At 39.2% G+C, this 26,262-nt stretch overlaps 1 protein-coding gene across 1 annotated transcript in view; it reads right to left on the bottom strand.

The window, feature by feature from the left end:
- Window positions 1-25,551, bottom strand: part of LOC103173148 (PC3-like endoprotease variant B) — a 200,654-nt gene extending 175,103 nt beyond the window's left edge. The window contains exon 1 of the mRNA XM_042334413.1: window positions 25,503-25,551. The gene's annotated coding sequence lies outside the window, so the exon portion shown is untranslated. The remainder of the gene's footprint in view (window positions 1-25,502) is intronic.
- Window positions 25,552-26,262: the final 711 nt, after the last annotated feature.

Here is a 26,262-nt window from a genome sequence, read left to right as displayed (position 1 = left end):
TATTATTTATGTGGAGTCCTGTAATGTATTGGTTAGAGCACTTGCCTCACAAGTGAGAGGACCTAGGCAAGTTTCCTTACTCCACACGTGTTTGTTTACCTAGCAGTAAATAGCAACCCGGTTGTCAGTTGATTGGCGGATCGCTTTTTCCAGGGGTAATAATTCCTTCAAAAAAAATTATTATTTGGTCACTCAATCCACAACTGTTTGTGGGACACTGCTGTGCGCAATTGGCTGTCACGTATCGCCCTCAAAATATACAGCCAATTCACTTTATGGTATATTCTGTGAAGCGCTTTGAGACGTCTCAAAGACATGATAAGGCACAATATCAAATGCAAGGTTTATTATTACCTATCTTACTACACTGTTATTTTTCTAAGTATTTTTGTTGGATAATTTTACGGGATTAAGTAGTAGGGGTAGAATATCATGGGGCAACTGCTGGTAGTTTTGGGATCGTGCAGTGGAATTGTAAAAGAGGAACAAACTTCTGGTTATAGTTATGTGTAATAATTAGCAAGATTCTTCGCTGAATTTGCAGCTTGAATTAATTACTGGAATTTCCTCCATTTGGGTCTAATTCGCAGTGTCCGCAAAAGGGATTTGTAAATAGCAGGTCCTGCCGGTACGCGGATACATGTCAAGCCGATCCTCTGGAATTCTGCTCGGAAGACAATCAATGCCGATCTCCTGCCGGGCAACGAGAGTCTCCTCAGGCTGCAATTTCACAGACGTAGAAGCCAAGATTGGCCTCTAAGTGGAGACTCATCTGGGTACCTGCAGGGTTTGCTGTTTACAAATCCTTCTATTGCAAATTACACCCTTTTATATTATTTTGGGAACTGGGTAAAGTTTACGTCTATTTATATGTAAATATATAATGTACATATTTGCAACAACGCTGCTTGTACTATATGTAATTCTCCTCAGTAAGTTGTTAATAGGTCGATTCAGAACTCTGCTGCCTGTATCCTCACCAGACTCCACACTTCCAGCGCCCGAGTCTGTGCCAGGCACCACCAACTTCTACCACTGAACGGACCAATTTCAAGATGCTCACACTCACCTATTAATCACCTCATGCCTTAGCAGCTCTCTACCTATCCAACCTAATCACACTCCACTCCTCTTGCTCAGCCGGTTCAGATTTTCTGAACATCCCTCGTGCCTTCGGCTCCACGATTAGCGATTGTGCCTTCAGCCACTGTGCCCCGACCCTCTGGGACTCCCTACCCCAATCCCTCTGCCTTGCCCCCTCCTTTTGCACCTAAACACTTTCCTCTTTGAACATGCCTCCAGCGATCTACCCTCCCACACCCCCGCTCAGCATCAAACTACATCATTAAGTGCTCTGGGACGCTACCCTGCTCTATCAAATGTAAGTTGCTGTTGGATTCCTAACTTTCTGCTGTTATATAATAATAACCCTTACATTTTATACTGCACCTTTCATGTCCAGAGGATGTCTTAAAGCCTTTCACAGGATTTACTTTAAAATGTGGTATCTGTACTTTGTCGGCAAATGTGATAGTCAATTTAGTGCACAGCAATATCCCCAAAACAGTTATAAACCAAATGATCATTTTTTTATCTGGAGGATTTCTCCACAACACCAGGAAAAACTCCCTTCCTTTTTCGAATTGTGCCATATTTAACATCTATCTGAATAGGTAGGAGGAGCCTTGGTTTAACGTCTAATCATTAGGCGAGGCACCTCTAATAATGCAGCACACCCCAGGTACTGGAGTGTCAGCATAGACAAATGGGTTCCAAGTCCTAATGTGGGATTTCAACTCATAACCTCCGGACTCAGAGGCTAGAGTACTACCAACTGTTAAATCTTATTCTGGCTAAAGTTGGATCTGTTTGCTTGGCAGCAAGAATGAATATGCCCAGTTTCTGCCCAGTGATCATCCCATGTGACATTTCCTTGGGCTGCTGCCAAGAGAACATTGGCAAGATGTGTGTGGCAGTCCAGCTAATGTGGTGTATGTGGCACTTAAATAAAACAATCCTTTTTGAAATTAAGGAGCTCAACATGCATGGCTGCAGTCCTGTTGCATTGCAGAAACAGCTTCAGATATTATAGACCAGCTCCTGGGCACAAAGAGCGCCAGCTTCTGTCAAATTTGTGTTGTGAAAATCACTGACCATCACTGAAACTGCTCCCGCTTCTTGCCAAGAGCAGCAAACACAAGCCATTTGAAGAGAAAATAAAACCCTTTTGCCATGACAAAGTTGACATGATGTATATTTCTAACAGGAAATGTACAAAATGGACATTGTAAAAACTTCCTGTAGCATAACTTCCTGCTTTGCGCTGAGCAACCTGATTTTGTTCCAAATTTAGCAATTGATCTCCGCCAGTTTCCTCCAGTGTTCTTCTTTCCTCAAAGTTTTTGGTTCCTTTTAACTTCTACTTGGCTATGGTTCCACAAGCACACTCTAGTACCTCGCTTCAATGGCCCATTTTTAAGTGTAAGCCTTGAGAGTGCAGGCTATTCATCCAGGGGAGAAATAGTTTAAAAAGTCTGATCCTCTCCTTACCTGCTGAATTCTATCACCATCAAGATCAGGAATCCTGGCTGATTTTCTCCATCCCACCATTAGTACAGAGTATAACTGCAGAGCTCTGAGTGTGAGTTTGCCTCACTTGGTAGCATTTTAATCTTTTGGTCAGAAAACTGACGGATTGATTTCAAGATCCTCTCACTCATCTACAAATCCCTTCACGCCCTGGCACTTTCCTACATTTCTGACCTGCTTTCTCCCCGCTCTACTGCTTCTGCTTGGCTGGCTCTGGCCTCCTGTTTCTCCCTCCTCCCCTCCACCAGTGGCAGTTGTGCTTTTAACCACAATTCCCGGAAGTTGGAACTCTCTCCCCCAATCCCATCCCTTGATCAGGAATTGAGCTCATAATGTAGACCGAGGCCTCATCTTCCCTCATTCAAATTCCGCATAAATAGATCCATTTATCATTGATCTCATTGTCCTCTTTGAGATGTTGCTGGCAAACATCAGCTGCTGCATTCGCCGATATCACAACAGTCACTAGAGTTAAAAGTACCTCATTGTATTAAGTGCCACATGTATGTCAGCCTAACTCATTTGGTAGTACTCTCACCTCCGAGTCAATAGGTCAAAAGCCTCAGATCAAGTTCCCCTGAGCCACGGTATGACCACAATGGAAAATATACAAGCCCCACATTGGGACTTCGAATTCACAGTCAAGGTTGACACTTCAAGGCAGTACTGGAAGTGAGCTGCATGGTTGGAAGTGCCGCCCTTCAGGTGAGACTTTTAACTGAGGTTCCATCTGTCTGTTCAACTTGATGTATAAAGATTCCATGACATAAAGCGCTTCTGAAGTAATTACTGTCAAGTTTAGTGACTGATTTTGAAGGCAAACATAGCATCAGATCAAGTTCCCTTGAGCTTTATTGAGACTACAGTAGAAAATATACAGCCTGGTTTGTGAGGTACAATTAGATAATAGAATGGCACTTATGTTAAAGAAAGTGTAAACAGTATCGGTTTGTATGGCCTGGCACAAAATGTTGCCGTGATGAGGAAAACAAGACATGCAATCAGATGTCAGGCTAATTATAGGAAATCGCTGTCCTGGACCGATATAGGACTTGCTTTACCCTCTGAGCACTCAGGAAATGTCAGAAACTGATCTCTCCTGAAAACCCAGAGACAAAATTAAACTTCCTCAAATTGGCTTTAATGGTATTTGCAAACATTTGCAATGGGCGGAGCTGTATTCTTGTGGGTGACATGATGCACACAGCCCTGGGGAGATACACTTTAAATCTTTTTTCTGATGCAAGGAGATATTTAGCTCATTAGTCCTTTTCACCTTCAAAATCTTTTAGTTTATTGTACGGAATGACAGAATTTGTACAAAATTAAATAAAATCTTTATCCCTTGTATCTTGACAGATCATTCTATCTCTTCTTTGATATATTTGCCCTCTAAATGTCAACTAAAAAGTTACATAGAAGTCCCTCTTTGGCATTACAACTCAGTGTGAGGTTATTGCAGAGTTTCCGGGCTCACCTGCCCCACATCCCCTTTATACTGTAAGGATATCTCAGCCTGGCTTAGTTGGTAGAACTCTCACTTCCTGGTCAAAAGTTTGTGGGTTCAAACCCCATGGAACCCATATAGTCTAAGCTGAAATGCCAGTGCAGTACTGGGGTTATCCTGCAATTTTGGAGGTGCTGTCATTTGGATGAGATTTTAACCCGAGGCCCCATTTGCCCATTCAGACAGATGTTAAAAATCCCTCTGCGCTATTAAAAAAAGAATAGGGTGTTTCTCCTGGTGTCCTAGCCAACAATCCCCCAAATAAAATTAATAATTTACTCCATGACTGTTTGTGGGACATTACTGTGGACAAAATTATCTGCAACGCTTGCCCACAAAAACACACTCACTACACTTTGTAGTTAATAATAATAATAATAATCCTTGCATTTGATATAGCGCTTTTCACGTCGGGAGGACGTTAACTGCTTTGTGATGTCCTGCCAACCTGAAGGCTCAATAATAATGTAAGGATTACTATTAGGATTATTACTACAAATCCTGGTTTCATTTACATATTAATGGAGCACTATTCTATTCATTGTTCAACAAAAAGATAATTTGCCTACATGGGGAGAAGGGAAAGGAGTGGTAAGGGAAAGAGGATTAGGATGAAACTTCACATGAGAGTATAAACAATGGGCACAATCCAATTGGACTGAATGGCCTGTTTCAGTCCTGTACAGCCCTTAAAATTCAACAAGAATAGTACTCACACAAATGACATCATTTTAGGATTAATTGGTTTACATCTGGTCAGTGCGTAAATCAGGGTATTAAACAGATTCAAAGCTAGGTGAACAGGTAAGTATGAACAACAGGAATAGGTGGGCTGCATTTCTGTATTTGTTACCCCCCCCCCCCCCAAATTATGCTAACATCATTTCCTGGGGGAAAATCGCAATTGATGACACCACTTCCTGAAAAAATGGCCACCACTCATATCACTTCCTGTGCAGATTGAATTTCTTCTCTCTCTCATCTACACTGTATCAAAGTACAGTGTAGCACTTAGGAGATGACCTTCTGGCTGAGCACAGATTCCTGTTCTGTGTACATGTGTGGGATGATTTCACTGACTTCTTCTCTCATGACCTGGGTTTGAATCCAAAAGGATTGATAAGATAAAACTCTTCATGCGATTGAAGGCATACTGCTGAGGGTGGAGCAGAGGGAGCTTCCAACCTTGGACACATAGCTGACCTTGAAGTGTGCTGACACTGTGCAAAAAGTGTAAAATGAAATTCCATTCCCAGCACTGAGACCCTTCACCTTGAACACAAAAACAATCCTATCTAAAAACCAATTACAGAAAAATAAATCCTCAGTTGCCTAGTGACAACACAAACTGTGAGCCACACTTGTTGAATATGATAGTCACTGTTTCAACAAAAATTACTTAGAACGTTATAAATATACTTAGCAAGAAAGCCAGGAGACTGAAAGAATGATGGAAGGTAAAGATTCTCCAGCTTTGATTTTTCAATTCTATAAAAGGGAATTAATTTGTTTAAAGCAGTCTCCTATAATAACTGCATGTGGGAGTTTTAAAATGTAATATCTGTTCTTAAATCCTTTGGCTCTTCACTTTGTCAAATCGGTTATAATAATAATCCTTAACTTTGATTTAGAATTGGGAGGATGTCTCAAAGTGTTTGGTGCACAGGATTTATATAAAGTGTAGTGACTGTGCAGTGGCTGATTACTACTGCAACAACACATCACCAGTAAACTGTCTCACTGTGGTCTAAACCCAGCTGACGTTTCTTATTAGTGGATGAACAATCTAACACTTGGTGAATTCTGCTTCACAGTGATAGGAAGAGCTGACATTGAAGGATCAAAAACAACTTCACTATGAACACTTGGTCACCACAAGTCACTCATCCCTGTGGTAACTTTTCTGACACTTCCTGCTTAAAACCCAAAAGGCAGAAGGCGAACCAGGTAGACAATTTACACACAGCAATGTCAATGTCTCATAAACAGCCATGAAGTGAATGACCAATAATCTGTTGGCCAGGACACTGGGAGAAACTCCCTTTCCTTTTCAAATAATGCCAAGGGAACTATGGAAGAGTCATGACCATGGGAGATCTGATGAGAGCCATTACTGATTAGATCTGACAAGAAACAATGCTGTGGAGTTCTGATGAGTGTCATCACTGAGGAGATCTGTTGAGAGCCGTGACTGTGAGGATCATGATTTTTTTTCTTTTTAATTGGTTATGATTTATTATTTTGTTAAATTGTTTGACTATTTTCATATGGTTTCCATTCGCCTCTGTTTGTACGTTCCCTTATGTGATTTGACTATGGGTTTAAACATCAAAGTTGCCACAGAACTCCGCTGTCTTGGAGTGATCAATGGATTCTTTGTATAATAAAATTTGTCATGTATAAATGTATAATCAACTCCTGATAAAGCTCAGTGACAATTTATCCGGAGTATAATACATATTATACATAAATTAAAAAATAAATGCATCCAGGATATTGATAGCAGGATGAGTTAGTAGTGGTGACAAATTAAGCCAGGGTCGAGATATTAGGAGTTTATTGTAGTACAGTCAGAATCACAGACTCAACCAGTGTTCAAATAAGAGGATGTAGGACTGGATATTTTATGTGATTTCACTTCCATACATTGGCTCCACAGATCAGAAACCTGGTACAGTACTTTAGTAATGAATTTTACATTCTACTGTTGTACACAGAGGTTAAAATGTCAACAAGCTGGATCAGTGCCAGTGCAGTGCACAGCATGTCTTGTCTCAGAGGTTACATTTACCCTTCCTCTCTCTCTGAATTACTGATAAAATGGTTCTTTCTCTCAGTTTCCTTGCTTTTCCTGCCTCTTCAATGTGGCATCAGTTTCGCTTGATTTATCTTTCTCTTAGAAATATAGGACAGGACTGAGATAGACCGCAAGTAGCAATCCTCTGTACGTTTCTGATTCGCCACCTGTGACCCTTTTCTTTGCTGACAATGTTTCCCAATTCTTCCCCCTTCCTCCTCAACGTTGGCTCTATCTTTTGTTCTCTTTACCGTTCTATCGCTGCAGTATCCCATCATCTCTCAAACCCATATTTTAACACCTTGAAGTTGTTTTGGGGTTGGAAAGGCAATCCCAGGTTGGAGGAGCTCTCGTTGTTGGAATGACATTATTTTACTTTTCTGCAGCAGATGCTTTTTGTGGTTCTCGCTGGACTCCATTGGCTCCCCATCTCCCTGTGGATCAAGTCCAAGATGGTAATTCTCATCTTTAAAGAGAATGGGGACAGGATATGTGTTGCGAACTGTTTTCCTCTGAAAAGGAAGCTTCCTGAAGTAATGATATTGATACCAAAAAAAAACCATAAAAACTAAACCATAGAGGAAGAGAGTCCAATGGTGGTTCTGGGCAAATGCTAATACAGCATAAAAATTTATAAAACAGGATTTTCTGGCAAACAAGTCGTTGCTAATGCTGGTACACAGGTATATTGTATTGTCCCCATGAGGTTTACATGTCACCATTGCCAGGCTTTTGAGCGTCTCACCATCAAATCATAAGCTGCTGGTAACCTCTGCAGAAGTCCCTATGTTAAACAAAATGGGCCTACATTTAACAGATTTACAACGAGGATTTGCTTTCTTCAAGCTCTTTTGCAGGTGAACAGTGCTTTTGTTGCAGGAATAGTTTGTGATCTCAGGGCAACAAGGCAGTACTTGTGGCCTCAGGTAACTGTTAAATACTGTGCGGTCACTGACCACGTCACAACGTTTGTCAGGTGATTTATACTTTTAAAACGCACAAGCTGCAGTGTACGACAGTGTTTGCCAAGGCTCTTAGTTTCTTGCTTGGGGCAAATTTCTTTTAAGCAAAATATTCATCAAACAGATGTTTAGCTCTCAAAATGTTGGGTACTGACGTGAAAAACAATGCACCGATGAAGAGTTTGTATTCGTTCATGAAACAACTACATGTGCTCGACTGGGCTGCATTGCTGCAAGAGTGCCCTCCCAGTTGATGATATGTTACTGCAGGAAGAAATTAGCTCATTGTTTGGAAGTGAGAGACCCCCAATTTAAAACTTTCTATTCAAAGCAAAAATATATTTTTTTGTTAAACTATTGTTGCCTGAGAATAATATTTTAAGGCTTACAGTTCAGAGAGGGAGAGTATTGTTTAATAAGGCTCTGGTATGCCTGATGTTGCCATGTTTGATATTTCCGTCTGATATCACTGCAGGGAGAAATGCATTTGTCGGTCTACATATTGGCTTGTGGTCCCATCATGCCTTGGCGGGTGTGTGCCAGAGCAGCTGGTTAAGGTAATGAGCGCCTGAAAACAGCATCAGCATTAGGACGATAAGCCTGCATGAATTTTACGAGTTTGGGTATCAAGGTTGCCTTCACCCAGGGGATTTCACAATGAGGAGGAAAAAAAGGAAGGCAGATGTGTGAATAACTGGCATTGTAAATCTTCACCGTGGCAACCTGCATGTGAAAAAAAAAAGGGCCAATCTGCGGCGTGCCTGCAACTTGTGAGGAAAAGTGACACGGCAGAAAGCGAAAGGATTTTTTTTCAGAGCAAACTTAATACATTGCTTATTGCGGGTTGAGAGGGGAATCTGTGGAAAGAGGTTAGAATGAATTACTGAAACTACACAGCTTGCTAGCTTCAAATGAATAGCGCTTACCCATAGAATTTAAATGAGCAGATCCAAACAGCAAAGGTTTAAGTCTGTGTGTGTGTCTGTGTGTGCGCGCGTGTCTGTGCGTGTAGGGAGGTGGGTGGGGGGGGTTGGGAATTATGCAAGCATGGAACAATGAGCAAATTGGACCCTTAACAACACAGCACAAGGTCATGATGAAAGTCACAGGAGTCTGCATGGTGGTGGGGTGGGGGGATTTGTGATGGAAAAACAACCATGAAAAAAACCTTCCCCTTTACATTTGGTACAAATCTTGCAATCGAATGGAATTAGGAAGGACTAAAATGCCTTTATTTTGTTTCTCTAAAAAGCTTTCCTCAGGTAAAAAGGCGAGTCTGCCAGTAACTGAGTATTCTTTAAATCAAATATGATTATGGAAACAGCGACACAACTGAGAATACAATCAGCTCAATAATATTGTTTAATAACAAGCAAATAAAGCTCTGAGGGAAAAGAGGTGACTGCTTCTGGTTCAGACTCATTAAGGAACCTGAAACATATTGTAAGAGAGTGATATTTAATTATGGGCTGGACTGATAACACAGATCATAGCCTCACTGGGAGAAGCAAACCTGTGCTACTGAAAACTGGCTGCTCCAAATATCAATTACCCTGATTATGTACATCAGGCCTGCAAAATGCACTACACTCCCTGTTTCTGCAGTGACCCGTAAACAGACGTACATAGACAAATTTATTTTCACGGTCATTATTAAACAGGTGTGGGGACCAAATTCCTCATTGGCATACTTGGATTAAAAGAAAAATTTGTCTGTCTTACTGCTGAAAGCGCAATTCATTACAGTCTGTTCAAGGCAGACAGAACATGTTGCCTTGGTGCATTCTTTACCTCTGCTGCCTGCCTATATGAGAGATGGGAGTATATTACCAACTCACAGGGTACAGAGAACAGCTTGGCATAGTCAAATAAGATTAGCACATCCAAGGCAGGCCAAAGGGTGAGAGAGTGTATGACTGACCAAAATTTAAACCCGTCACCTAAATTCCAGAAATTAATTCTGCAAATAGAATAATGGCAAGGATTAAACAAGTATTGCAGGTTATAATGCAATGAAATTATTTAATATTTACACCAGATGTTCACCAGTTACACAATAGTGCAGAATTAATTTTTTTTAAATCATGCCAATAAAGATAGATATCACCATAGTGTCGCTTAATATTTCCTGGTTATCTCTTGTGCAATGGTGGCACCACAGCTACTATTTATCTCACGTCTTTCTATTTGATAGCTACCCACTACCGACAGTCTGACCTCTGCTGAACATACATTAATTTTACCTCAGTGTTGCTATCACATCAATTAATAACAAGTGATCGTTTTCAACAAATGAACGGTACTGATAAATGAGTGGCCCCAACTTAATCATCCCGTACAAATAAAGAACTTCCAAAGATGACACTGCATATTACTTTTTATGTGGCCCAAAACCTAATGCAAATGCTTGCATGTTAATAAGGCCAGTATTGCTGCAAATATATTTTGTAAAGGTTGCCAAATGAATGTTTTTCAGCAGCCTTTGTTTCTAACAATTCATTGACAGGTCACTTAAAGGATGCACCCATTAAAAGCTGAGATAGATTCAGGCAGTCCCTGCTTGATTTTATGCGTTACGTTAATGTTGAACAAATCTGAGGCATTTCCTGCCAACCAACAGTATGAAGTCCATAGAACCCTGGTGGTGGTGCATGCAAGATCACTTTGTCTTTTTACCTTTTTTTAAACTATTTTTTCCGCTATTTCTCTATGCAGTGATCCTGTTCCAAGAGTGCCACCTGCCCTCCACTGCCTCACACAAGTGACCATGCTTAATACATGAGCCCAGACTTATCTTAGAAGTATACAAGACCTGAGCCCAATCCCACATCATCCAAACAGCACACTAGTTCAACAGTAGTCTCCATATAGCAATCAAAAGTAGGAACCCAAGCTGATGTTTTCATGCCCTATGTCAAAATAAAAATCCTTACATTTGATATAGAGCCTTATCACATCGTTGAGACATCTCAAAGTGCTTCACATAATACAACGTATTGTGACTGTGGACTTGATCTGTGTTATCAGTCCAGACCATAATTAAATATCTTACTGTAAAGTGCATTTCCTGGGTGAAACACAGCAACCAATTTATGCATAGCAAATTCTCACAAACAGCCATAAAGTGATTAACCAATTTTTATTTAGGGGATTTATTGGCCAGGACACCAGGAGAAACTGCCTTCTCTTAAGCACTTCTTTAGGGTTTGCTTTTAACACAGATGCCCCTGTGGTGCACTTGCAGCTTCTGGGGGGAACCAGCCAATCTCCTGCATTAAAACAAAGGTTCTGAGGCCAAATGTTGCTCCAGCTCACATCAAATACCTCAGCAACCTTGAACTTGCAACCTTCTGATCTTAGAAAGCCTCGTGGCAACAGCTAGTGCAGTCAAAGGGAAGTTGGGTCTAATTTCCGTTGTCTGCCAAAGTAATGGGACACAACCACTGTGACTTCCCTTCAACTCTTCTGCTGACTTTTGTGCCCAGTCACTGATTAACATGCTTCAAATATGGTTTCCCTGCAAAGCCTCACCCAAGTGACCCAAATAGTGAGTATCGTCAGCCTATTCAGTTGTGGAGAACATCACAGTTGAATTCATCCTGATCTAACTCAATCGCATTCAGGTTAGAGACTCCCGGCTGATATTTTTCTAGCTCAGAGGATGCTAAGGTGGTGCAAATGTGGCATCCAAACTTAGAATGTAACTTAAACATGAGATTAAACATGGGGCCTGTATCGTTCACTTTACTATTAACAACTGAGCAACTTAGCCACACGAGAATCTGTGCAGGCAGTTCCTTAAACAACACAATGCAACTCCACTGATGATTTCATGAGAAAAGGAGTCAAATGCTTTCAGTCGAAAAACGAAAAATGAAGAAACAAATGCAACACCACTTGATGATCAAAGACTTACATTCTCCTCCCTGTGGTATTTATTGCTGACCAGTTCCAGGTCATTCTTACAGCTCCCAGTGCCTGTTCTTTTGCATTGGTCACAGCTTCTCTCATGGAGCTCCTCAACCCTGCTTCAGTAAATAAGCAGAGGTCGTAAGTGAGCCTACACCTTCTAAAGCGATGCTGTGTCACATTTTGAGCAAGTCTGAGGGTATTAAATGTCTCAAGTTAGAATACTCTTTCCAGTTCCATGAGTGAGTTATAGCCAGTCTTCAATTGTGAAAATAAGAACACAGGTAACCATTGACTGCCAATGATTATGATGGGCAGCAGCTCTGGTTTTGAAGATTAACTATTTCACATGTATGTTTTTTCTCTCCCACCCCACTTCGGAAACTCCTTGCTAACATCACTCAGCCGCAGTGTAAGCTCTCACCAGTGTAAAGACTCGTTTTTATTTTCCCCACATCAGGGTCTCACAAACATTACAACGTGCATTATACAGCTTCTCGGTAAATCACGGCCTGAGATTCAGCAAAGAGGGGTCATTGTTGAAGTTTGCTTATGCCACAGACTGCAATTTATTACTTTAAAGGAATTTGCAAGGAAATGAGCCACTCTATTTTTGTATTAAACTGGAACATATTTTGCTCAATAGGACACTGAGCTGCCAGTTTAATAAAGGAAAGGAGAGTGTTTCTCTATCTGGGTCTATTGTACTCAGCTGCCTCTTTGTAACAGGCAGTATATAAGATGTGAACTCCAAGTATTGGTAAGTGCACTTAAAATATAATTGAACATCACTTCCGTTGCAGGTCCAACCACATTATTTTATTTTTAAAAAATAAATTCATGTTTAGCCTGGACATTAATTGACATCCAACCCAAATACAGATTATATGGACATTCACAGTAATGAGTTTCTTTTGTACTAACTTACATGTCTGCCTCAATATTTATTCAAACATAAAAAGGCTGTTTGACTTGCATTTAAGAATTAATTGTCCTCTAGTTAGGAGGAGGGAAAGAAATGCCATGGTTCCTTATTCCGAAGTCCTGAGATTTCTCTTCGTTTCAGTCTTAAAATGACTGCCTTTGAATTTAAGAATTTTTGGAAAATTCTTAAATTCACACTTAATATGAAAGGTGTTTTACTGCTATTAGATTGTCAGGAATTTCAGGTTTCTGATCGCTACATATTGCCCCCCATTGGAAAGTTCACATGCGAGGCCAGTGGGAGAGAACATGATTGGATTCTATTGTATATTTAGGTAGGAAATTAAATAAAATGGAAAAATTAAAAAAACAGATTTCCACTTATAAGTAATCTTTGCATTTGATATACTGCCTTATTACATCACCGAGACAACTCAATGTGCTTCACAGGATTTTGCTGTGAAGTGTAGTAACTGTGCATTTGTAGGGAAATGCGGCTGAATGATGAACAGATGAACCGTGGTTTAACGTCTCATCGAAGGATGCACCTCTGACAATGTAGCACAACTCCATCACATTTTTGGAATATCATGGAGTGCGATGCAATACAGTGCTCAAGAAAAACGAGGGAATCGAATATTAGTGTAATTCGCAGGACTAGTCTTCAAGTCTCAAATAAAAAGCTATGAAGTTCCTCTTAGTCAAATAGCTGGTAACCCAGCAGGCGAAGATTGGTAAATTGGTTGAAGCACTTGAGCATTGTCAGGCACTGACCTCAACGTGGGTCACCTTCTTCAGAGAGGTCAGCAATATTATAGGGAGAAAATGTTCACTGGAAAATCTCAATGCTACTATGAAACTGGTATAACATAAGAAACATAACTAACATTAGTAGAATCCAATGATAGAACTTTTCACCCACAACTGTGCTTTTAAGATTAACTATAAACGACTAACCAGACAATCCATATATATCCACACATTTACAACTGCTTTATTAGTCATTGACCCAAGAAACAATTGGAGCGTGGTGGAGAAGACAATTGTTATATAATTGATTACAGCGTTTGCTAATCCTTTTTTNAAACCATTAAAGGGTTCTTTTGGCTTTAACTCTTCCTTACTTCTGTGCTTGTCTTAATATATAATCAGCAGAAAGCAGTGGCTAATCTATTTGCTGCCACTCTTGGGAATTCAAATAGTGCAATATACCTCTTCTCCAACCTCCACCCCCCACCCACCCCATGGAGCCTGTTGGCTTACGCAGTAGAGCCACTGGTGGTGTATGAAAGCGAGCCAAGCAGAGCACAAGGTGACAATTTCAATTCCTTGCTCTGCATTGAGTTAGCTTATCTCAGCCATGGTGATTGTGGGGGTGAAGCTACAATTGGCCTCAGATAGGGTAAAAACTGCCAGAAAACTGAAAGGGAATAAAGAAACAAAGTGTAATCTCTCAAGATTCTTAAGATCAAAAATCTTGAGAACAATATGGAGGAAGAGGATCACGTAATGATTAAAATGTAATTAACGCTTTACCTGCTAATCAGATACTGCACTATTACTAAGCACTAAATTTCTAACATGCATCATTTCTTAAAAATTATGATTTTTTGCAACATGTTTATAATGGGAAACCCCATTCAAACCAACTAATGAATAGATTATTTTGGAGCGATTGGTGCATAAATGGCAAATGATGATGATAATCCTTGCCTTTGGCATAACACTATATCACTTTGTTAAAACATCTCAAAGCGCATCACAGAATTCTTACTGTGAAACTGCTTCACAGGATTTTTACTGTGAAGTGTAGTGACAGTGCATTTGTAGGTGATGGTACAATAATTCACAAGAATATAAAAATACAATAAACAGTGATCTAAAAGAATTGTGAAGTTTATTGCTGACTTCCTTCATTTTAACAGTCCTGGGAGTACACTGACACTCAGTAATATTGGGCTCATGTCAAATCGCACCTTTCAGCATTTTGTAGTTTCCAGGACAAATGACACAACTATGTTAGTGTAAATTGAAGGACAGAGCTAGTTAGAAGCTAACCAATAAGCCTCAAAACTAAAATTCCTGACTTACTGTGTTCCCGTCTAAATGGCCACAAGCCTAAAGCAAATACACAGCAACATGACTGGAAGGAAAACAAACAGAATTAGGGACTTTTAATACAAAATTATGTCACATTGAGTAAATTAACGCAAGCTCACAATGGCATAAACAATCATTTTTTCCTGAAATATGCTGGAATTGGTGTGATTCTCTGTAGCTCTCATTTTAAAAGCCCTGCCTCAGCGAGCTGAACTTGTAAAGTTTCCTTTTGAGCTACTGCTGGTTGATTAGATCTATTTCAGCCTGGTAGCGGTAATAGGCTCCTTTCTGTGAAACTGCTTAGCCTCTGCTCCCCTGGCAGCTGGAGAAACTGGAATTAATCAGGTCTGCTGGGAACTTCTTCAGCCTCTCCCCAGGCTGGCGACTCAGGAATCATTTGCAACAGAATCTTACTGTCAAGTCTTTGTGATTTAGGCTTTTGATTATGCTTCTCTTTTCAAAAAATGGAAATGGATGACAGATTTGCCTAATGTAGAGTTTCACTGGTTACTTTATATAGACATCTATTATTACCCTTTGTACTGCTCATATATTGAAGGTAGGTGCACACAAGAGTTTGAGGACAAGTATGCAGGTGACTGTTTCTCTTTTTAATTGAGATAGTTCAGTTGTTAATGAACAGCAACAGGACTGTGCTGCATCTTTCTCAGTCAAACACAGACTCGCCTATTTTGTGATGCCTGAAAACATTAATAAGGTTCTACAGAAAATAGACGCTGAGGACTCTACACAGCTTTTCTCTTGTCTTTAATGGGCAAACAGAAAAATTAGTACAAAGAAGAGATTATTGTTAAAAACGTTTTGAACATACTCCGAAATGTAAGCTTTGAAATTGTCTCAATTATCAGAGTTAATTTTTTCACACATTTGTTGTGAGGAGTTTAAGTAATAATAAAAATCATAATAATAATAATCCTTGCACCTAATATAGTGCCTTTTAAGTCGGGAGGACATCTCGAAGACCTGCCTAGGATTTACTGTGAAGTCCACTGATTGCGTATTTTGTTGGGGAACGTAAATGAGCAAAAAAAATTGAAATAAAAGAAGGAAATACAAATATACTTGCACCTTTATCAGAGATTAAAATGCATTAATCAATCAATGAGGAATAATAGCAAGCAATGCAGTTCAACTGTTGATAATACTACAAACTATAACAGGAAAGCTGAAGTAGTTTCTGAATATCAACAGAACAGATCTGAATAACTGTATTAAATGCATTTAACATTCATTATACGGGAGAGGGGAGGGGTTGAAAAATGAGACAAATGTTTTGTTGCAGATTTGATAACTTGGAATCTGTTAAGAACCATTGAATTTTTTAAATCCATTGTATTTTCCATTATGATGTTTATTAATAGCCAATTTTTTTAAAAAAAAGATTTTTCTTTTATAGTGGATCTCAGGTGGAGATGGTAAAAGCCTTACATTTGATAAAAAGCTTCTAAAAGTGACACTGATGTAGGACTTTGAGGTACAGGCATTTTGTGATTGGTACTACAGTTGCACCAATATTTATAGTGGTGGAATACTCACCTTGAATAATGTAATGTGATATGAATAGGAGTCTGCAATGTAACCTTTATAAGCAAATCTTCTTCACTGTCTGGTTTAAATTGAACGGCCAGAATCTGTTCTGTATTATAGATAGGAAGTTAAATAAACTCGAAAATTTCAAAAATCAGATTAAAACCATATCTCTTACATATATTATGAAGGATGTCTTAAGAAAGAAGAGAGGATCCAATATTAGTGTAATAAAAAAAACTAATCTTCAAATCTCAAGTAAACAATAACCATATGACCACTGACTGCAGCTCCATGGCTTCATATACCCGGCTTGGCAGAGATATTGCTCTTTGTCATGACTGAGATCTATCAGCTCTCTCTACGTGCCAATGCCATGGGTTTAAATGGCTAGTTTTGCCCAACCTCTCATTTACAGATCACAATCACTTATTCATACAATTACTTATCCGCAGAGGATTTTTCCTCTCTCTCTCATCAGAACCTTAATTACAATTAGCATCCTGCAAGCCGAAACTCTAATAGGTAGGCAGGGTGGTCCTGACTGAATAAGTACAGATTTATTTACAAACTGTTTCAAATACAGTGGTTTACGCTCCCTTCCAATTCAGTATGCAGGATGCCTATAGTAGAGAATGCAGAGGAAACTTAGGAAGTAACTTGGGCATGGGTCTCAAATGTGACAACTGACACATTGCAATTTGTCAAAAGTCCAAAAAATGACCAACAAGCAAAACCCCAGACTTTGCTGGTTTAGGGAATTGAACTTTGGTGTTTAGTGAATCTCACAAACCAGAAGTCGGCATTAGTGAGTCAAATCCAGTTTACAATTGTTGCATTTTAGTCCATAATGTCTCTGCATGTTGGTTTGCAGTAAACATCTCTGTAGAGTCAGAGAAAACCTGTTGTTCAGATGACAAGTATGACTCTTTCCATTGAAGCTGCAATACAGACATCAGCTAGTTCCTCTTGGTATTTGCTTTGGCAATGAAGTCAATGTCTATCTGCCACTTATGTTCAGTTAATGGTTTCTAAAGAGCAGTTGCAGGCATCCATCCAAAAGGAGGGCTCATTTTTACACAGGCTTTGATAGAGACGATGATTTCCACGTGAGAGTTCTCCAAACTCCCAGTGTGTGATTTATCAAGGGCTTGGGCACCACTGAAGTCAATTTCTCCAGGTGTTTATTTCCTGCTTGCCATCTCCCATCAGGCCTGCTGTTCATTTCAAGGTCTCACATGAGCAGCGAGCATTGACAAAGTCCAGAGATCCACACAGCAGCAAACAATGTTGGCTGCTTGTTTTCTCTTTGCCTCCTAAGGTTCTAAATCTCTGTACAATGTTCTCACCTTCTCTCCCTTTGCTGCTTGATTGAACTGAGTTTTGCATTTTAATAAAATAATAAATAATAATGAAACAACCTTATTTTATTGCTTTGAATATCTGTTAAAGCATCACTGCACTTTACAGTGAAATCCTGTGAACCTTTATGAGGCTTCTTCCAGATGTGAAAGGCGCTGTATCAAATGCAAGGATTAATTTACAGTATTTTGTGATATTTAGAAACCAAATTTATTACATTAAATTAAGCTCTCAGTTTGCGCCTAAAGTTGTGGGATTTGCTTTGTCACAGGATGTTGGAATGGAGTCAACTCTATGGCGATCTAAATGGTCGAGTTCCAGGCAGGTCTCAGTATTCCAAGCCACTGCTGATGACAGACCAGCCAGCAGGGCATGGAGGGACAAACTGGGGCAGGCATTTTTGTAACTCGACTCCTGTTAACTCTGCACACCAAAGCCCTAACAGGCAGGGTGATCTTGGTTGGACAAGCAGCAGGAAACTTGCCAGACAAGTGTTCGAATTGGCAAACTATGCAGTTTTAGCTGGTTAAACTCTAGCAGTACCACCAACACACACTCTTGGGTCCCCAAGCCTTGGCTCTTGCTAAATTGTAATTAATATGCTGTGGAACTAGGTAAGCAGGACGCATCCCTCCAGAGAGAGAGAAAGTGCTCCTTCCAATCTAGACACAGAAATTTCCATGTGTAGGTGGCAAACATATGTGGAATGCTATCTAGTATGAATATTCTTAAGCATGATAATGGGTTTCTGCATATGTCAGACACCAAGCTGGCCAAAACAAAATTAGCTGCATTTTAGACCCCATCATGAATATCATCCTTACATTTGGTATAGCGCCTCTCCAATTAGGAGCACGTCTCAAAGCAATTCACAGGATATACTGTAAAGTGGAGTGACTGTGTGTTTTGTGGGTGACCTGAAATCAGAGGCTGGATGCAAGTATGTCATTTCACTGAGCACCGACTGCAACAAGACTGATTTCCCATCAGTGTTCAGATGCTTATGTATATGTCGTAAAAGTCGTCATTATCTTCGCTCAGCTGCAATAATTGCCAAAGCACTGCTACACCTTTGTGTTAGACAGGAGAAAGAAAAAAGAGCATTTTGTGGCCTAAAGTGCCTCTTAGTATTCAAATTAAACAACACCTCACTGTGTGGCCCTATGATGGATGTTATTACAAGTAAAGCTGCAAAAAAAAGAGATTGTTTGGGCTATGACTGTGGACAGACTCAATTGGCTTCACACAAACCAAGGTGTTGAGCTGATTATGTTTAAGAAATGTGTCTTTGATCAAGGACTGCAACTTTCTTTCATTCGCCTACAGAGATACACAGTCGGTCACTACAATCCTGTGAAGTGTTTTAAGACGTCTTTCCAGCATAAAAGGCAAGGATTATAAAATGTTAGGATTAAATTGTAAGGATTAAATTGGTCATTGGCCTGTCTGTGGGAGACTGCTGTGTACAATTTGGCTGCTGTGTCACCCACAAAACACAGTGACTCCAATTTGCAGTATGTCCAGTGAAGCACTTTGAGATGCCTTCTCGACATAAAAGACGCTATACCAAATGTAACGATTATTATAAAAATAGGAGGTGCTGGAAATTCACAGCAGGAAAATCAGCTTCTCTGTAAGAAAGAGGGGCTGCATTGTTAGGCTTGACGCTTCTTCAGAACCCTCTTATTATTTCTTTTAAAACGGAAACCTTCCATTTGTGGAAATCTCAATAGTTTGGTCTAGAGACTTTTAAGCATGGCGGTGGGTTTCTGCATGTGTTGGATGTCCAGCTGACCAAAGAACAAAAATGTTTTTGAAATACTGGAAGATAAATGTGCATAGACAATCAGAAGAAGTTTACCCATTCAATACGAATTGGCTAATCACTTATTTTTCACATGAAACAACAGCAATTACAATTTACATTTTATATAGTGTCTTTTACATTGTGTGGGCATCGCAATGTGTCTCACATAGCTGACTAGTCACCCAAACTGGAGAGGGAGGGAGCAAGGCAGAGGGACTGTAGGATGGAGTTCCAGAGGGTGGGGACATAATAGATGAAAGCTCATTCAGTGATAGGACAGATTGGGTGTGAGACGTGAAGCAGCTTGTGGTTAGTTGAGCAGAGGGAGTAAGTGGGATGGTTGGTTTGCAGGAGGCCACAATGACGGATTTGAGTGTGAGGATAAGCATTTGGGTTTGATCCACTGGGAAATGGAGAGTTAATGGACTTGAATGAAGATAGGGGTGAAAGGCTTATAGAGCCTGGTGCGCAAGAGCACGTGGTCAACAGATTTGTGGATATAGTCTGTAGCTTGTGCTTGGAGGAACTGGGGAATCTGGCAAGCAGAGCATTCAAATAATCAAGCCTGGACATGAAAAAGTTGTGGATGAGGGTCTTGGTAGCCCAGGGAGGGAGGTAGTTGGAGAATTGATCAATGTTGCAAAAATATTCAGTTTAAGAAACAATACCAATTAGTTATTTAAGATAATGCGGGAATAGTACTGGAATCCACACTGTATGGTTACTGAAACTAGGAAATAAGACCACACAAATTTCAGAACAGTGGGGTGTGGAATACGGGATGCGCTGTTCTAGAAGGCAAAAAATACATCAATTGAGGTGCTAAAGAAAACAATAGAGAAATGGGAAACAAAGGGATATGGAGAAAAGGTGGGGAAATAAGATCAGAAAGATAAAGAAAAGCCATGAACTACTAAAATGGGCAAAAAGGCTTGATGGGTTGAATAGTTTACTCCTGTTCCTATGTGGAGTAGAACTTCATTATTCATAAATGAATTGAAATCCTTTACCCCATTACTCAGCACTGTCCACTTTGCACATTTCGAAGTGCAATGATCTTATGTCATTATATTTAAAGAAACACAAGTCATAAGTAAAGCATTTGGAAAACGTTTTCATTTGTTAGCAAATGTACAGTACAAATCATGAAATATAAATGGGGAGAAATTCCACTCAGGTTCAGAATTACCCTATTTATAATAATAATAATCCTTGCACTTGATATAGCGCCTTATCACATCTTTGAGATGTTTCAAAGCGCCTCACAGAATATATTGTAAAGTGAATTAACTGTATATTATGTGGACAAAACGCGGCAGCTAATTGCAAACAGCAGTAGTGGATTGATTGACCAAATTTTTTTAAAGGGATTATTACCCCCTGAAAAGTGTTCCGCCAATCGATTAACATCCAGGTTCCTCTTCACTGCGAGGTAAACAGAGGCGTGAGGAGTAAGCAATCTTGCCCAATGTTTCGCCCTGCTAGGAATCGAATCCAGTCCTCTCGCTTGTGAGTGCTCTAAACAATACACTACAGGACTCCACTACACTATGTTACACCTAGGAGCAAATTCTTGAATACAGCCTTAATTTTGAAGCTGTATTTCGGTAAGTTTCAATAAACAGAAAAAAAGGCTTGAAAGTTAAAATTTGTAAGAATTATAATAATGCTTATATTTTAATATGCCTTTCACATCAAGAGGATGTCTCAAAATGTTTCACAGTATATACTGTAAAGTGGAATGCATGTATATTCTGTGGGTGAATGTGCTTTCAACAATTTTCCAGATTCGGGATGCTCCAAAATGCTACATAAATAGAATATATTTAGACCCAAGTTGGAATTTCTATATTTCTGTCACTGGATCACTCACCTGTCACATCACTCTAAAGATGACCTGTGGCTCCTCTCTCTTTCCAAACAATTAAGTATTTGTCAAATAGAAATCTTTTTGTACAAAGATAATTCCTATTTACGTGAATGGCTTTAATAATAACGTGGAGACCGATGAAGATTGAAAATGTCTTCAAGTTCAAAATGCTAGGATAACTATAATTAATAAAGATGTCCTTTGCCTGCGCTTTTTATATATGCACTGACTCAAGATCCACTTCACATTACTGGATTCTGGATACTTTCCACAGTGATGAAAGATATCTCAAGGATGTCAACAGAAATATATCCCATCAGTCTCTTTTGTGGTTAGAGTGTGACTGAGACTACTGTATCTTGAATTAATTTCTAATGGAACCTGGCATAATAATAATGATAATAATGCTTACATTTGGTAAAAGGGCTTTCATGTCAGGAGGATGTCTCAAAGCATATACAGCGACTGTATTTTGTAGGTAAATATAGTAGCCAATCTGCGCACAGCAATGTCCCACAAACCTCCATGAAATGAATAATAATAATAATCCTTGCATTTGATATAGCGCCTTATCTCAAAATCAAAAAGCTCAAAAAGCTTACTAGAATATGCTGTATTATAAATAATTAACTGAATTGAGTTTATATTTTGTGGGCAAAATCGATTTATTTGTGGGATTGTTGGCCAGTACTCTGGGAGAAACTTCCATCTCTTTTCAAATAGTGCTGTGGAATCTTTAACATCCATCTGAACAGGAAGATGGGACCCTTGGTTTAATGTCTCATCCAAATGGTGGCACCTCCAACAATGCAGCAAACCCCAAGGACTATGTTGGAGCATTAGCCTATATTACAGCAGAATGCACTTGTAATGAAGAAAGGGCACTTGTAAGAACATGGCAAGATCTCAAAAACATGACCAACCAATGAAATTTCACAACAACAGTGAATATCAATTGAGGAAACTAGATAAGTGGTCAAGACCATAGTGCTAAACACTCCCAAAATGGAAACAAAATAAGTATGAGAGCAAAATAAATAAAAAAGGAATGGTTAGGTAATGCCAAGCTCGGGTTTACAAACCTCAGATTATTCGAGAAGGATGAAGGAGTTTTGCAAAGATAGAAGTAGGAGATTGTTTGATGAGTCTTGGTTTTAACAAAGAAGACTCAGGGATGTAAGTGATTATAAGGTTGGATATGGCGTTGGGAAAAAAAAATTAAGAAGCAACAAAGAGTGTCATTTATATTTGAATGTACAAAAACCATACAAAATCCAATGCAAAGTCCACTTTATGATAGTGAATAATGTATTTCAATGACTAACTTAATATTATAGAATGACACAGTTCCTGTGTGCTCAATTCTCCAACAAGTCATGGTTCTGGGCACATGTGCACTTGTTAAAACAACATTGCCTTCTCTGAATAAATAGGCCTTTCACTGGAGCTGAATCAGTGCTACACAGATGGCATCACAGGTCAGTGGGAAACCTAAACATTATATAATAAGATTCCAAAAAAGAAGCTACATTTATTTTTATGACATTGGAAGAATCTGAAGGAGATGAAAAGCTTCTTCAGCATGCCAAGGACATCTGGTGCCTTATTCTATGACCAAAAGGAAATTGCAGGAGACCATCTTCTGTTTTGATTTATATTATTATTTGTGGATTTGCAAAGCTGACAGTCATATTCTTCAAATTTATGAAGATCAATTTGGGGAAGCAGATGCATGGGATGCTTGTAGTATATTTCCAGTCATATGTAAGTGCATGTTTTGTTAAACAGACTGTAAGTGATGACCAGAATTAAGCAATGGACAGAAATTTTTAACTTGAGGCATTTAAAGCTAAATATGACACCAACTGTAGACTTATATTTACCCTCTAAATTTCCAGGCAGATGGAAGTAATAGCTTTAAAGAGTGTTAATTGATATACTACCAATATTTTATAAGTTCGCAAGTACAGGGGAAAGAAAATTGAGCTGTTAAAACAGTGAAGTAAATCAATGCACTTTATGCAGTACATTTTCTTTGGCAAATTGAAATGCATCTGCCTCCTAATCAATCATATCAAGCTGACAATGCAGCCTTCAAATAGTGTTCATTAAAAGAGACATAATATGCCATGATGTGCTGTGGGGGACTCTTCTCTGTCAACCCAAAATATAAATATTTGGTCCATAGTATGAAGACCAATGATGCAGAGGAGAGCAAAGAGTTTGATCCTCAATGTTAAAGGAATGAGCTACGAGCAACGATTAGACAAGCTAGAGCTCTTCAGCTTTCAAAAATCAAGACATGTTTCAGAGAGGACATTTTTGAGTTGGAAAAGGTTTTAAATAGGACTGAGAAGGTAAGTTCAGAACAATACTTTTAGATGTATTGAAACAGCAGACAAAAGCACACATGTTTAGGATTTGAAATGGCAATTTCAGTACAAATACCAGGAAGTATTTCCTTACCCAGAGGGCAAATAATAACTGAAACAGGTCACTAGGAAAGCCAAGACACTGGAATCATTAAAAATAGCTTGATTTTATGATGGAAAGCTGGGAGGGTGAATATCTTTGATATCCTGGAAGGATGTGATCAAATGATCTGAAGGGTATTCTTCATCTGAACTTCTTGCGACTTTGTAGATCAGTGCAATAGGAAACAATTTAGTCTTGTACCATTACTGTGCCTCACACCAATGAAGACACAGATCCTACCTTCATGGGACTGTAGAATGGTGCAATGGGTTCAGAAACCAACATTGAGGAGATTATCCTTTCTGGTTGATAAATTTGAAGACCTTTTAGTGCAGAGCATGGATTATTTTCCCCTCGTCAGTAAATGTACTGCTTCTTGGTGGTGAGCACTTATAATGGGATGTGTATGTTTGTGTCCTAATAGTTGTCTCAGAATAACATTTGATGTAGCGCCTTATCAAATCTTCTAGACGTCTCAAAGCGCTTCACATAACATACTATATGTTTTGTGGGCGAAATGTGGCAGTCAATTGCGCACAGCAGTGTCCCACAAACAGTCGTGGATTGAGTTACCAAATTATTGTTATTGTTTATTTTTAATTATTTTTTGAAGGGATTATTATTCCTGGAAAAGCGATCTGCCAATCGACTGACAACCGGTTTCCTATTTGCTGCTAGGTAAACAGAGGTGTGTTGAGTAAGTAAACATGTCCATTGTTTCATCCTGCCGGGAATTAAACCCAGGTCCTCTCGCTTGTGGAGTGAGCGCTCTAACCACTAAGCTGCAGGACTCCACAAAATAATAAAATAATTCTTACATTTGATACAAAGCAGTGTCCCACAAACAGCCATGAAGTGACAAATTCATAACCTTAACCCTAAACCTAACCATCAGGGACCAACTGAACCAGGTTGACAAATTAAAAATATATCTGGGGGAAAAGCAGATGGTGGAGATGACCTTGAACTTTGATGGGAGAACTGGACTATTATGCGAATCAAATGAGTTGAGCAATGATTATTTTGTGATGGTGAAAATATATGCTCCATTCCATGTTTTGGGATTGGCACATCTGTTATTTTTGTTTTCGTATAAATCCATTCCATTTTTTATGAAAGGTTCAGTCAGATAGTTAATTGACACAGGGAGCATTCAACAAGGATAGGATTACACGGCTGAGCAGGGTAGTGAAATAAACAGCATACAAAATACATACAAGATGTTTGAACAGAAATATCTTTCCACTATATATTTGTCTAGCAGGTATGATAAAACATGAAATATTGCAATTCCCAAATATTCTAGATTTCAAAATGAAAATTGATTTTCCAAAGCCTTAGATTCAGCCTTTGGCTGAATGGAAGTGCTGATCATGAAGTGTGTTTCAGAAGATTGTTATAATAATTTATTGCTGCAGTGACAATGATATCAAGTGTTTATTTTTGGGACTGAACCAGACCGGTGGTCGTTGAGACCATTTGACAAATACTGAAATGTTATGGCCTATAAACTGAAGGGCAATGGCCAGTGATTATTATGAATGGATGTGTTCATGTCAGCAGGTGCTGCTGCAATCCAGAAGCTGTGTCCTGTTACTGACTTTAAGAAAAAGGTCGGATTTTATTGAGTTTAAAATGAGAATTTTACTCACCATCATCTACGACTGTCACAACTACACCCGAGCCAGTTATGTGTCTCTGCCAAGCTGGCATCACGTTGAGGTCAAATCGCTTTGGTCCGCTGGTCTGACCGTTGTTGTACTGCAAAGGAAAATGATGAATGTGAATTCTACAGATAGTTTTCAGTGAAAGCAGACTCAGGAGGCTTGACAAAGCAATGCCAAGAACTCTACAACAATGATTTCATTTGAAAACAAAAACCTCCCCAAGGCAAGCAGCAGATTTCAACCTGCTTGAAATGAATTTGATGAGAACTACAATAGCACTGAGGTAGGCATCAAAGAAAGTTCATCCAATATTCTACCAGTTTGCTGCCAGCACAAATGAAATATGGCACAAGACTTAACCGCAACTGTTACATAGCTTTTGTCACAAGCTGAAATACCAATCATATTACAAAAGGACAATCAGGGCTTTTGTTTATTCAATACAGTGAATTAGAAAGATGGGGGTGAAAATTGGGCTCTGTGATATGATAATTAACATATAGTTGAAAATTCTACCCCGACGACAACTAAAGACATCAACTGTTCTGCAAGGCTGTAACTTATAATTAGGAAACTTGGAGAAAATCCTTTAAAGAGTAATTCTACAAGCAAAAATTAAATGTTACTGACTGCTCTATGGGGAAAAAATAAATCTTCTATTTTCTACATCATCTTTACCTCTCGTAACTTTCCCCCTTGCAGTTGATATAGTACCTTTCACTTCAGGAGTACATGCCAAACATCT

This window comes from Callorhinchus milii, unplaced genomic scaffold (assembly GCF_018977255.1).
Source record: "Callorhinchus milii isolate IMCB2004 unplaced genomic scaffold, IMCB_Cmil_1.0 Scaffold4, whole genome shotgun sequence".
Classification (NCBI taxonomy): domain Eukaryota; kingdom Metazoa; phylum Chordata; class Chondrichthyes; order Chimaeriformes; family Callorhinchidae; genus Callorhinchus; species Callorhinchus milii.
The sequence above is the reverse complement of the archived record's forward strand: the minus strand, read 5'-3'. Positions and strand labels throughout refer to the sequence as shown.